This window comes from Mustela lutreola, chromosome 1 (assembly GCF_030435805.1).
Source record: "Mustela lutreola isolate mMusLut2 chromosome 1, mMusLut2.pri, whole genome shotgun sequence".
Classification (NCBI taxonomy): domain Eukaryota; kingdom Metazoa; phylum Chordata; class Mammalia; order Carnivora; family Mustelidae; genus Mustela; species Mustela lutreola.
In genome coordinates, this window is record NC_081290.1 from 59279621 (window position 1) to 59294369 (window position 14749).

At 41.9% G+C, this 14749-nt stretch overlaps 1 long non-coding RNA gene across 1 annotated transcript; it reads left to right on the forward strand.

Annotated features, from left to right (window-relative positions):
• Window positions 1-775: 775 nt before the first annotated feature.
• On the forward strand, window positions 776-12466 carry LOC131819355 (uncharacterized). The gene is made up of 4 exons (XR_009349164.1): window positions 776-1004; window positions 10160-10219; window positions 11023-11133; window positions 12197-12466. It is a non-coding gene; the product is annotated as an uncharacterized LOC131819355 (long non-coding RNA).
• The last annotated feature ends 2283 nt before the right edge of the window (window positions 12467-14749 follow it).

Here is a 14749-nt window from a genome sequence, read left to right on the forward strand (position 1 = left end):
CAAGATCCTTACCTTCATCCTATCTGCAAAGTCCCTTTTGCCAGAGAAGGTAAAATTCACAAGTTCCAAAGACTAGGATATGAACAGCTTTGGCGGCTGTCATCCTGCTCACCACAGATACCTTTCCCTGGGGATATTTTGTACCTTCCACTGATCAGAGCTGAACTGTCACAAGGCCATCCTGATTAAAGGACAGGCCAGCAGGCCAAGTTTTAGCTTTCAGAACAACACAGAAAATATGAATAAGGTGGTGGCACCTGGAAATAACGGTTGGGTCAACCAACCAACACTGTCTGCCACACTGGGAAATAATGAAAAGCCAAACAGATCTATCCAGAAATCTATTCTTTGATTCAATGTAATTATTATTGTTATTTTTTAAATAGGCTGCTCTCCTAAATCAGTAATTGGCAGGTGTACTCTATGAACATTGTTCAAGCTTATTTCCTTGCTTGCCTTTCCTTTTCTCTCTTCTCGCCCTTCCTCTGTGGGCTTAACTCAGGTTTTTAGCCTGTCTCCTGGTACGTAGTAGACAATGGAGATGAGTTTATGGCTTACTCAAGGTGGGTGAAAGGCTGACCACTCTTTTCTTCAAGTCAGGGACGTGGTAATAGGATGTAGCATTATAACCAGTTGCCTTCACTGATCCACCATTAACCTTGTTAGGAAATTTATCCCACGTGGCTTGTCTATCCATTTTTCAGTTGTTTAGACACTGTAATGGGATCGGTTGGGGGGCAAGGGGTCAGATAACCTTAGGCCTCTGGTAGTCAGACATGGTGACATGGAGAGTAGAGTTACCTCCAGGGAGGAAGGACTTCATGTAAGGGGCACAATGGCTTCTCATTGGCTTTATCACAGTACCAGAATTTTTCCACATCACAGAACATATGTCAGAAAAGTTCATAACTGGGAGACCCATTCATCCCCATCTTGATCACTGCAAAGATGACGGAACCCAAGAAAAATCAGTCTTGTGTGTCACTCACGTGAATCTTCAGGAGGTAAGTACTAGACGTTGGAACACGGCCGTGTCACTTAGTATCCCTGAAGTGTCAGAATTTTCCACCCTTGGAAGGTTTGTTTGGCTTGGAAATTTCTAAGCTTCTTCATTTGGATGAAGATAGCTGATGTGATAGTACATCTCTGAAGTTAAGCTACAGCAGCTGTGTTTTTTACAGTTTTTTTTTTTTTTTTTTTTGTCCTCCCTTTCCCCCTCACTCCTGATTATGTCTATTTTGCTAAGCTTTATGTGTCTATGTGCTTCACCAGCCTTGTGGGCCAACAGGTGAAATAAAAATAAGTGTGAAAATGAAAAGAATGGGCAAGCAAGAGGAAAGCTAGCAAATCAGCTCTGGGCGTTCATGGGAAGCCAGTCAGGGGGCCAGCCGACTGAGAAGCCACAGGAAGCAGGAGGCAATTTGGATAAACACTTGATGTCTCTATATGGTGCTGAGGTCGGAGGAGGCCCGAAGGAATTTCAGGGAAGAGATATTATAGACTAAGAAATTCCCTTTTGAGACTCTCTAAACAAGGGCTTCATATGCATATGGAGTGGTGTGGTTTTTTTTTTTTTTTTTTTTTTTTTTCTGCTGCTTCTCCTTTTTGTAAACTGCATATGCTGAATAAATGAGGCCAGCATCTCCCAGATGCAGCTGATCAGGCTGAGAAGCTCGCTGAAAATCCCTGGGTTCCCCTGCAACAGGCTCCTTGCCTCTGCTGGCTCCCTCAGCCATGGGTGGGACACGGCAGGGGCCCACCACATTGACACCGGTGTCCCATTTTTCTTCGTCCCTTCCTGTTCTCTGCTGCATGGTGGTAGCCTGGGTTGTACAGGATCTCATGAATCCACTTACTCATGGCTGCCAATGGGAGACTTTGGAGTGTAAACTTCATTCATCCGGGTGATTTAAGGCATGTCTTGGTGACAAGGGCATTCATCTTTCCAAATGGTGTGGGGCCAGCAAAAGCCAAAGACGCTCAACCTCATTACATGATCATTGTTCAAAGACATGTGGGAAATGTGGAAAGTACATGCTCTTTAAAAAAAAAAAAAATTGTGGTAAAATCTATATAGCATAACACTTACCATTTTAATCATTTTTAAGCATACAGTTCAGTGCTGTTAAGTATGTTCATACTGCTGTTCAAGAATCACCACCCTTCATCTCCAGAACTTTCCCAGCTTCCCAAACGGAAACCGTGCTCCCATTAAGCAATCATTCTCTCCCCAACTCCCTCACCTCTGGCCACTGTCTGTCTCTAAGAATGTGGTCACTGTAGGTATATTGTGCAGTATTTTCCCCTTCGTCCCTGTTTCCTTTTACTTCAAGGTTCCTCCATGTTACAGTGTGTGTCAGTGTGTCGTTCCTTTTTTTTTTTTTTTTTTTTTTATGGCCACATCATATTCCTCTCTATGTAAACATCTTATTTTGTTTCTCCATTCATCCCCTTGTGAAGTGGTATCTCGCGGTTTTGATTTCTGTTTTTCTGAACATGAGTGACTTTGAGTATCTTTTCATGTGGATATTGCCCATTTGCACCTCTTCTTTGGACAAATGTCAATTGGTGTCTTTTGCCTCATTTTTAACTAGTTGCCTGTTCTTGTTGTCAATTTGTATATGGTACAGATTCTTGAAAAACAGGCCAGAGAACAGTGATAACTGTCACATTTAGAGGCTTTACTCACCAGCAATCAGGACTGCCCGCCCTTCCCTTGTTTTAGGTCAAGATTTTTTTTTTTTTTAAAGATTTTATTTATTTATTTGACAGAGAGAGATCACAAGTAGGCAGAGGCAGGCAGAGAGAGAGAGAGGAGGAAGCAGGCTCCCTGCTGAGCAGAGAGCCCGATGCGGGACTCGATCTCAGGACCCCGAGATCATGACCTGAGCCGAAGGCAGCGGCTTAACCCACTGAGCCACCCAGGTGCCCCAAGGTCAAGATTTTTAAAGCTTTATTTCCAACACGTTCTGTCTGGAATATTCCAATCTCATTTTGTCGTCTTGGTAATCGCTGGGTAATTTGGTTAAAGGCTATCCATGTAGATGGCATAACATTGTTTTAGAATGAAGGGAATCCAGAGAGAGGAGAGGTAAAATCTGGAAGCTGGTCTCTTTGACTCTATAATGTTGACTTGGACAGAGGGCCCAAAATGGTAGAACCTGACCCAAGATTTCCATGTTCTAACTATCTTTTGACCAAAGGTTGGGCAAAGCTCCATTTGGCCTACCTCATTGGCACTTGTGCTGCCCATGCTGTCTTGAGGGAAAATAGGGTGGCTCTCTAAATAAAATGCCATGAAATGTTTAAAAAGAAAAAAAAAAAGTAAAAATAAATAAATAAATAAATAAATAAAGCAACTCTGCCTTTCTGCCAGGGGCAGGGGTCGGTGAGAGTGGAAAGAGAAGAAACTCCAGCCTCCGATTACCCATCAAAGTCTTCCAGAGAACCCCAAGAAATGGTTACATCTTATGTCCTCTAGGATGCCCTTTTGGCATTGTGAGAATTCAGCTTTGTTCCTCCGCCACTCTTGTTTTCTAGAACCGTATGTCTTCTGGGCACGGCTTGTTGAAGTTTGCACTAGGGCTGCTGAGACACCTCCCAACCCCCAACCCCCGCTTCTAGCCCCTGCTCAAGACAGCTGAAACTGGCCTTAAACATGCCAAGGCCCATTGGTAACCCCTGCTATTGGTGTCAGGGTTGCAGGTAACCTTGTCCTGAAGCTGTCCCATTCTTCTGGCTCAGATTCACGTTTCCCATGGCAACCCCCTTACCACAAATCTGACCTGAGCCCTGTGTACAGGACCTCTCCAGACTTCTGTCTAACTGACAACATGAACTGCACCCAGACCCACCCCACTGATGCAAACATATTGCTCTTTGGTCAGACTTGCGTGCGGGAACTTATAGTGCATGGTTTTCTCTACCAGGATACTCTTATCTCTCTCCCTTATTAAAATATATGAGCACTGGATGCTATACACAACTAATGAATCATTGAACACTACATCAAAGATTAATGATATTATTCCTGGAGGACATTAGGAGAAGGAAGGGAAAAATGAAGGGGGGCAAAACAGAGGGGGATACAAACCATGAGATACTATGGGCTCTGGGAAATAAACTGAGGGTTTTGGGGGGGGTTGCAGGGATGGATTAGCCCAGTGATGGGTATTAAGGAGGGCAGGTATTGTATGGAGCACTGGGTGTTACAGCAAACAATGAATCATGGAACACTACATAGAAACTAATGATGTACTGTATGGTGACTAACACAACATAATAAAAAAAAAACTAATGATGTATTATATGTTGGCTAAATGAACATAAAAAATAAGCAGGAAAAAATTTAAAAAAGTAAAGTGTAAGTATAAAGTAAAAAAATATATATTATAACATATATACATATCCTGTTGATGGGGCGCCTGGGTGGCTCTTTTGGTTAAGTGTTCAACTCTTGATCTCAGCTTGGATCTTGATCTTGGGGTCATGAGTTCAGGCCCCATGTTGGGCTCCACACTGAGCTAGGAATCTACTTAAAAAAAAATACACACACACACACACACACACACACACACACTTTTAAATATATATTTATATAAAATATATTTATATATATTTATAAAGTTTTATGTTAAAAATAAAAAATATATATCCCTCTCCTGTTGTGGTCCTACTATGCCTGCATTATTGCCAGCTGTGAATAAACCTCTGGGTGAGCACAGAGGAGGCTCAGATTAGGATTCCAGTGTATTATTTTGAAGAGAAAGACACTGTATTTCAGCTACAGTTTTTCATCCACCCATTTTCTCTGGATATGAGTCTAACACAAAGGTCCTTCCATGGTTCAGATTGCAAGGTCTACATTTTATTCCTCCAAAGAGAATATTCCCATGTATTTGGGCACTGTATCTTAAAATGTTTGGCTCTGTTTTCAAGTATATAAATATATCCTGATGAATACATTCATTTCCCAATCCTCCCAGGGAGATCACTGAACCTAGAGAATTTAATTGAATTTTGAGTCTTCCTGGAATAACTCAAAGAACAGCCATTAAAGTTTCATGGGATGCACTGATTATTCTGTGTATGATTTTAAGAAACAGCTCCAGTGGAGAAGAGCCCAAAGCCAGGCAGTGTAACATTGGGACTCACAGATGGGGGAAGGCAAAATGCTAGGCTCATTGAGGAAATGTTTCCTTTTTTGACCTGGCTTTAAGTGGCATTATAATCAAAGATGGAAGAAACACTCGTGGTTAATTTAACAGATCCGTTAGCAAAAGGACTTTTGGACACACATCCAAACTTTTCATTATATAAATAGGGAAACCACACGAATGGGGAAAATGACTTGCTTGAACTCAAATCCTAAGAGCCAAATGTCACTTGCCCATCATCTGTGGCCAAATAAGTCTATGCGGGTAGTTCTGAATCACAGTTATTATCCTCGGACTGTCTGTAAATGGTTGTTAGTGACTAGTAATGACTCGTGGTATTTACCTTTCCAGGGTCTAACATTTTAACATGTAGCAGAAACTTGATGCACAGGAAGAAGGTTTTAATGGTAAAATCAGCTCTACTCTAAGACCATCTAGAAAACGGGGTGGGCAGGGCTCTTTACCTAGGATCCTTGGAAGGACTTCAAACTCTGGTATTATATGAATTATTTTATGCATGGGTAGGTATGTGTGTTTTCTTTAGGGAGAGGATCTGTTTATCCTGGACTCTCTCGGTTGTATGAGACAGAAACCTTGAGCATAAAGGTAATTTATTGGCTTATTTTTCATGGGCTCATACCCAGGGCACTAATAGCTTCCAGAATGGCTGAATATGTTTATTCTGTTTCTCTTTTTCCATCTCTCAACTCAGCTTGCCTGTCACTTCATTCTGATTTGGGGTTCTTTCTACATGGTGGACAACAAAGCTATCAAGCACTCCATGCTTACCCCTCCCAGATTAGTACTCCCAGATGGTGAGAGATTGACTCTCAGTCCCCACGTGAGTCACTCAGTCATGTCTTTACCATTCCCTGGCACTAGGGTCTTGAGCCACTTTGGCTGATCAGCCTGGGTCACCCGTTTTCACCCTATCTTGTACACACAGTCTCTCAGAGCCACATGGGGGGAGGAGGCCCACACAGGCACCAGAAGGAGGGAACCAGAAAGCACACGGAACATTGGCTGTGTCATTCACCAGATTCTCAAAGTGTCTGTGATGCAAAGTGGGATTCTCAAAGTGTCTGTGATGCAAAGTGGGCTTGGGAATATCACCTGTTGTACATGCTGCTTCCAAAAGGCAGTTATCTGGGGACAGATTGTCTATGGGAAGTTCTGGGCAGTGATTGTTAGATTTAAAAGAGGATGTTTGATATTATAACATAATTCTATATTTGGAACGCTAAAAAAACAACAACAACATATTGGGTATTTTTTTTTTAATTTTTATTTCTTTTCAGCGTAACAGTATTCATTGTTTTTGCAGCACACCCAATGCTCCATGCAATCCGTGCTCTCTCTAATACCCACCACCTGGTTCCCCAACCTCCCACCCTCCACCCCTTCAAAACCCTCAGATTGTTTTTCAGAGTCCATAGACTCTCATGGTTCACCTCCCCTTCCAATTTCCCTCAACTCCCTTCTCCTAACTCCCCATGTCCTCCATGCTATTTGTTATGCTCCACAAATAAATTAAACCGTATGATAATTGACTCTCTCTGCTTGACTTATTTCACTCAGCATAATCTCTTCCAGTCCTATCCATCTTGCTACAAAAGTTGGGTATTCATCCTTTCTGATGGAGGCATAATACTCAGTGTATATGGACCACATCTTCCTTACCCATTCGTCCATTGAAGGGCATCTTGGTTCTTTCCACAGTTTGGCGACCATGGCCATTGCTGCTATAAATATTGGGGTACAGATGGTCCTTCTTTTCACTACATCTGTATCTTTGGGGTAAATGCCCAGTAGTGCAATTGTAGGGATAGGGAAGCTCTATTTTTAATTTCTTGAGGAATCTCCACATTGTTCTCCAAAGTGGCTGCACCAACTTGCATTCCCACCAACACTGTAAGAGGGTTCTCCTTTCTCCACATCCCCTCCAACACATGTTGTTTCCTGTCTTGCTAATTTTGGCCATTCTGGTGTAAGGTGGTATCTCAATGTGGTTTTAATTTGAATCTCCCTGATGGCTAGTAATGAACATTTTTTTCATATGTCTGATAGCCATTAGTATGTCTTCATTGGAGAAGTGTCTGTTCATATCTTCTGCCCGTTTTTTGATATGATTGTCTGTTTTGTGTGTGTTGAGTTTGAGGAGTTCTTTATAGATCCTGGATATCAACCTTTTGTCTGTACTGTCATTTGCAAATATCTTCTCCCATTCCGTGGGTTGCCTCTTTGTTTTGTTGAATGTTTCCTTTGCTGTGCAGAAGCTTTGATCTTGATGAAGTCCTGAAAGTTCATTTTCACTTTTGTTTCCTTTGCCTTTGGAGACATATCTTGAAAGAAGTTGCTGTGGCTGATATCAAAGAGGTTACTGCCTATATTCTCCTCTAGGATTCTGATGGACTCCTGTCTCACGTTGAGGTCTTTTACACATTTTGAGTTTATCTTTGTGTACGGTGTAAGAGAATGGTCGAGTCTCATTCTTCTACATATAGCTGTTCAGTTTTCCCAGCACAATGTATTGAAGAGACTGTCTTTTTTCCACTGTATATATATTTTTTATTTTGTCGAAGATTATTTGACCATAGAGTTGAGGGATATGATGAATATGGATGCTAAGATCCTCAACAAGATCCTAGCAAACAGGATCCAACAGCACATTAAAAAGATTATCCACCATGACCATGTGGGATTCATCCCTGAGTTACAAGGATGGCTCAACATTTGTAAATCAATCAATGTGATAGACCAAATTAATAAGAGAAGAGAGAAGAGCCACATGTTCCTCTCAATTGATGCAAAAAAAGCATTTGACAAAATCCAGCATCCGTTCTGATTAAAACGCTTCAAAGTATAGGGATAGAAGAAATATTCCTGAACTTCATAAAACCTATTTATGAAAGACCCATAGCAAATACCATCCTCAATGGGAAAAAGCTTGCAGCCTTCCCGTTGAGATCAGGAACACAATAAGGATGCCCACTCTCACCACTCTTGTTCAACATAGTATTAGAAGTCCTAGCAACAGCAATCAGACAACAAAGAGAAAAAAAAGGTATCCAAATTGGCAATGAAGAAGACAAACTCTCTCTCTTTACAGACGACATGATTCTTTATATGGAAAACCCAAAAAACTCCACCCCCAAACTACTAGAACTCATACAGCAATTCAGCAGCGTGGCAGGATACAAAGTCAATGTACAGAAATCAGTGGCTTTCTTATACAATAACAATGAAAATACAGAAAGGGAAATTAGAGAATCGATTCCATTTACTATAGCACCAAGAACCATAAGATGCCTGGGAATAAACCTAACCAAAGAGGTAAAGGATCTGTACTCGAGGAACTACAGAACACTCATGAAAGAAATTGAAGAAGACATAAAAAGATGGAAGACCATTCCATGCTCTTGGATCGGAAGAATAAACATTGTTAAAATGTATATACTGCCTAGAGCAATCTATATTTTAATGCCATTCCGATCAAAATTCCACTGGTATTTTTCAAAGAGCTGGACAAATAATCCAAAAATTTGTATGGAATCAGAGGAGACCCCGAATCGCTAAGGAAATGTTGAAAAACAAAAATAAAACTGGGGCATCACGTTACCTGATTTCAAGCTTTACTACAAAGCTGTGATCACCAAGACAGCATGGTACTGGCATAGGTGTCCCACAGACACATAGATGAGTGGAACAGAGTAGAGAGCCCAGATATGGACCCTCAACTCTATGGTCAAATAATCTTTGGTATTGTTTTGTTAATGTGATTCCTGAAAATGGAGCTTAACAAAATCTTGGTTGGTGGTAGTATTTAGAAGACAAAAGGGGTTCTTAAAGATTTGAGGGAGAGAGGGCTGAGCCCCCAGAGGGAGGAGTTTCAAATTCTCCACTGGGCTTGGGCTTCTCTCTTACCTTTTGGGGCCTGTGTTCAACTGCTGTCTGGTCAGTGGGATTCTGTATGAGTGAACACTGTGTTTCAAACTGCCCTTGCCTCCACCTTGTGAGACTTGCCCGTCCCCCATCTCTGCTTCACGTGTCATCATGGCATTCACTCATCAGCATCTGATAGACCGTGTATCTTACTTGTTTTGCTTTAGCTGTTTGTCTCCCCCAACTGAATTCCATGAAGGTAGACTGGTTTGCCTAATGTGTTCAAGGCTGTATCCTTAGTGCCTGGACTCTACTTGGCCCCTAGAAGACACTCAGTTGGTAGTTGTTGAGCAAGGGAGTCTCATTACCCACACATAAGCACAGGGAATATTTTCTTGTTTTCTTCTTACATATATATTTAACATAGCTCTCTATAGGAGCTTAAATTCTCTTTTATTTTATTTTATTTTTTTCCACTTAGCCTGAAAGAGTACACCTCAATGGAAAATAAAATGAAAATGTGCATTTTTTTCTGAGGACGTTAGGTGTGGTGGGAAAGGTGAGGAGAGCATGGTATCTAGCACTTCGCTAGTCTTCTGGATCTGCCTCCTGCTGCGGACTCTTGCTGGTGTGTGAAGGGAGTAAAATGTAACAATAAAATAATAGTCTTTTTTTTTCTCTTTAAAGATTTTATTTGTTTGTCTGAGAGAGAGAGAGAGAGAGAGCGAGTGAGAGCTCAAACAGTGGGGAGGGACAGAGGGAGAGGGAGAAGTGGAAAGCCTGATGTGGGACTTGATCCCAAGACTCTGAGATCATGACCTGAGCCCAAGGCAGATGTTTGACTGACTGAGCCTCTCAGAAGCTCAGAACAATAATCTTCACTGCACATCCCTGAAATGTTTGAAAGATGTCATTTAAAGAGAAAAAGCTAGGTCAGTGGTAGATTTTCCTCTACCTTAGACCTTCCCAGGCCCGGAGGGGGCCAGTGCAGGGGTCTCCTGCTTTGGGGTGGGAATTGGCAGAGATGTCACCTGACCAGGCCGTATAGAAGAAGATGACATGAGAGACTGTCCTTCAGCCAAGAGAACCTTGTTGTCAACTAACAATCTTTGTGTTCTCAGGTACACAGGGGACACTGCGTGGAGATTTTCTGGATGGATTGGGAGGAATTGGGTACCACGGTAGGTATTTCTGTTTTTCATTTCATTTCATTCAACTTTGCATGAATAATATTTTCATCCTTGTTTTATACATAAGTAAACCAAGCCACTCTCTTCTGGTCACACAGCTAGAATGGGTCGCTTGGTCTTGAGCTCAGGACTCTGTTTTCCAAAACACAGTGGTCTTCCTCCATGCTACCCTGTCACCACAGCAGGGTTCAAAGCAGCCTGATGGAAAGCAGGAAATGTAGATTGATCCACTTGTGTTCAAGTGAAAGGGCTCTTTGTGAACAGCAAGACATGAACTTTGGGGAATTCTTGAAAAGCATACATCCCTTGGGGTTCAGGCTTCCACTTTACAGAGCATATATTTACAATGAAATCTCCTTCCAAGTCTTCTGGTTGAGCACTATGATTGTCTATGCAAGTTTTGTCAAGAGATACTTGTTTCTCCTGGGTACTTGTCTACCAAGGAAGACTTTGCTGTTCACAGACTTTCCAGTCTCGGGCCTGGGGAGCCACAAAGTCACATTCTAGTAAGCACAGGAAAAGAATGTTATTTCCAGGCTAAAGCATTTAGCCAACAGTGTGAGACCCTCCTGTGCTCATTTCCACAGCTGTGCCCATACTGGAAGCATCCAGTGAGATGGGCCTTCCTTAAGGTTGAGGCAGGATTCATGTCTGAGGCCATCCACCCTGGAGTCCTCTGAATCCACAATGAACTTTATTGATGGGGGAAGGTTAATGAGATGGAAGGGTGTTTGTTACCAAAGTATTATGGTGTTGGCCATTTCAACAAATCCATCTTTTTCTTTCCTATGCAGCAAGAATACTGAGAAAGGACCAGAGGTTATGTTTTACCACACACTACACTGGCACTGAATTCTGGATGAACAAGGTTTCCTGTGGGTTCAACATCACTTTGGAAGTAGTAGGTGATTTCATGTGGAGAGGTTATTTTGAGGATAAAATTAGATAAGAAAGAAGATGTAATAGAGATTCTCTACCTGACATGCCCAACACCCCAGCTCCACATAGAGGGAGCAGCCACATCAAAATCTTGGAGCAGACACTTAGTAGGAAAAAACAAACAAACAAACCAAACCACACTTTGAGAACACTGTTATAGTATTTCAAATTTGTATGCGCCTCAGGGCCTTTGCATAGCCTTCTCCTCTCCGTCTGCTGTGCTCCTATTTCAGGTATTTTCATGACTCACTCCCTCAGCACTTTCAGGTCCTGAGCACTTAATTTAAATCACAGTGAGTGCCCCCTACCACCACAGTCATTCAAATTGTTCCTCAATCTGCTGTTTTTTTTTCCCCCACACATGTATTACTTTCCAAGATTATATTATTTACTTATTTTCTAATATTATAGAATTCACTTACTTACCGTCTGACTCTTCCATTAGAACATAAGTTTCATGGATTATTTTGTTCATAGATATATTCCTGGCACCAAGAATGACATCTGGCATGTAGTAGGTGATCATTAGATATTCTGGAAAGGAAGGAAGGAAAGAAGGAAAGGAGGGAGGAAGGAAGGGAAGGAAGAAGAAAGGGAGGAAGGAAGGAAGGAAGGAAGAAAGGAAGGAAGGAAGAAAGAAAGAGCTGGTCCTATGGGATCAGATACCTTCATTTATTAATTGCTATTATTCCAGCCCCTAGAACAGTTCCATGAACAAATTTGTGAATCAATTAATCTATTGGATCTTTAGATTTTTTATGTTGTCAGAACTCCCACTCATAACCTCTAGATCTTAGTGACAATTTGGGATTTCCTTGTAGTCACATCTCATGCCTCCCTAGTGGCAGGACAGAATAAGAGGGTTTCTGTGGGCTTTTGAATGTCTTAGTTTATTTACCTATTGATTTGTTATCAAGAGAGCATATGCTGAAGGGGTGAAAACTCTGGTAGGTGCACAGGCCTGGGAGGGAATCTGGACCCCAGGGATTCGTCTCCCTTTCTCCTCCTTCCCCTTCCCCTCTTTCCCAGTCATGCCTTGTGAATAGGACTTCATTCTGAAGAGGTTTGGGACTCTTTAGAAGGTAATGCCTTTGAAGGCTGAGCCATGAGACAAGTTGAGTCTTGGGCATGAAGACCCGTGGCTCCTGCCTATCCAAGAGAAGAGTTGCTTGAGCCAGACGTGGGAAGCGGAGGAGTGGAGAGCAGGCCACTGCTGGTCAGAGCCAGTCCCATCACCCATGACTGCACACAGTTTATCTCCTTCCCACTCCTGAGGGCAACGGTGTGCAGAAGCAGGTATCTGCTGGTGGGTATCAGACACACAGTCCTGCTGGTTGTTGGCAATTACCAAAGAGCTGTAGGTGTCAGCTGTGGTATTTCCACATATGTCAGGTGCTAGGAGCAAGGACCTTTCAGGAAGAAGCTTTTTAAAATGCCATTGTCTAAATTAGATCTGAGCTTCGATGAGACTTAGATTCTCGATATTTATCTTATTTCTGTACATTCATTCTTCTTTTCCTATTCTAAGTCTTTATCTGTGCATTACTTTACTAAATCATTTCTAAAATCATCCATTAAAAACAGATTCACATATCTTTTATTTGGAGAGAAGTATGCTAGGCATCCTGGCAATGATGAATTAGACTCACATCCTTCATTCAAGGAATGAGTCTGGAGGGGAGTTGAGGGGAGACCAACTAGACAATGATACCAGACCAGCACTGCCACCACCAGCACTAAATGAGCGCTTACTTTGTGTCAGGCTTTGGCGGAAAGCTTTGCATATATTAGTACTGTACATTAATAGATGGATGACTCATTTAATACTTAGAGTAATGCAGCCTAGAAAGTAGTATTTTTATCTCTATTTTACAGATAAAGAAACTGTCTAAGTGAATTGTTCAATGTCACAAAGCTAGTAACAGTGGAGAGATTTCTAGCCAGGATCTAGAACGTGGATGCTTAGCTACTGTCTTAATCTGTTTGGGCTGCTGTAACTATATACCATAGACTGGGGAGCTTAAATCACAAACATTTATTTCTCAGAGTTCTGGAGGTTGGAATGTCCAAGATCAGAATGTTGGCATATTTGGTGTCTGGTGAGGTCCACTTCCTGACTTGCATCTGGCTCAGTCCTCAAGAGGTGGGAGGGGCAAGGAACTTTCTCAGGCCTCTTTATAAGGGTGCTAATCCCATTCATGAGATGAATCTACCTCTATGACCTCATCACCTCCCGAATGCCCCACCTCCTAGGACCACCATACTAGGGATTAGGATTTTGCTGTATGAACATTGGAGGGATACAGACATTCAGTCTTAGCAATTACCAAGAGAAGATAAAATGAAAGGCTCAAATTTCTCTTCATTGGCTCTATGGCTTTCATGTGGAAAGTTTGTAACCTTGAAGATTGTGACCTGAATGGATGAGCAGGCTTGGACAAGTAGAGGAGGGAGAAAGAAGGACACTTTAGACATGTGTCATCCAGTAACCACGTCTGCAGTGCTGGAAATGTTCTGTATTCAATATGGTACTAAATAGCCACATGTACCCAGCAAACATTACAGTGTGCCAATGTGACTGAGGAAATGAATGTCTAATATTGTTTAATTTTAATTACCTTGAATGTAACTGGCCACATGTTTGTTGGTGATATTGGTTGGTGTAGCTCCAAGGATCTCCTGCATCAACACCACAGTTGATGTGAGATCAACTCATGTGATGTGGGGATCATGAGGGCTTCATTTTCTGGGTGGGTGAACCTGAGAGAGATGGGAAATGGGTGTCAGGTAATGGATGTCGCCTGCAGAACTGAGCTATATTGAAAAGACACTGATGACCTGGTCAGGATTCTCAATCTGGCAAATAACTTGACAAGTGGGAAGAAACAGAGAGGGGAGGATGAATTGGATAGTGAGCAGGAGGGAGTCTGGAAAGTGATATTGAGCTAATGCAATCAGAGTCCTGAAGAGGAATTTTAGGAAGGTTTTTAGGAATAGTATACAAATTAGGGAAAAATAATTAGTAAATAAATTATTCAGGTTTTTTTTTTTTTTTTTGGTTTTTGGTTTTTTTTAAATTTGTTTGTTTGTTTGTTTCAGAAAGGGAGAGGAGTGGGAGGACCAGAGAGAGCGGGAAGGAGAGATTCTTAAGCAGGCTCCACGCCCCGTGCTGAGCCTGATGCAGGACTCGATCTCACAGCTCTGAGATCATGACCCTGGCTGAAATCACAAATCGGTTGTTTAAACAACTGAGTCACCCAGGTGCAGTCAGTCGGGTTCTCATTTTTGATGGTTTTGGGCAGTGTAGCCTTATTTGCTTAGCTGTAATTTTACCCTAACCGTAATTTTACCCTTTTACCCTTAATTCTTAGCTCAAACTTTATTTGTGACAATAACCAACTTCAGCTGGCTTAAGCAAAAATGAATCATGGTAAGAAAGACAGCTAGATGGCTCATTGTGTCCAAGAACAAGGGCCTCTGGAAGACTGAAACCGAGAACAGGAAAACGAGCAAGAGCACAGGCAGTCCTCTGTCTTTCCTAATTTTTGCTTCTTCAGGTGTCTACTTTGTTCTCTCTGCAGA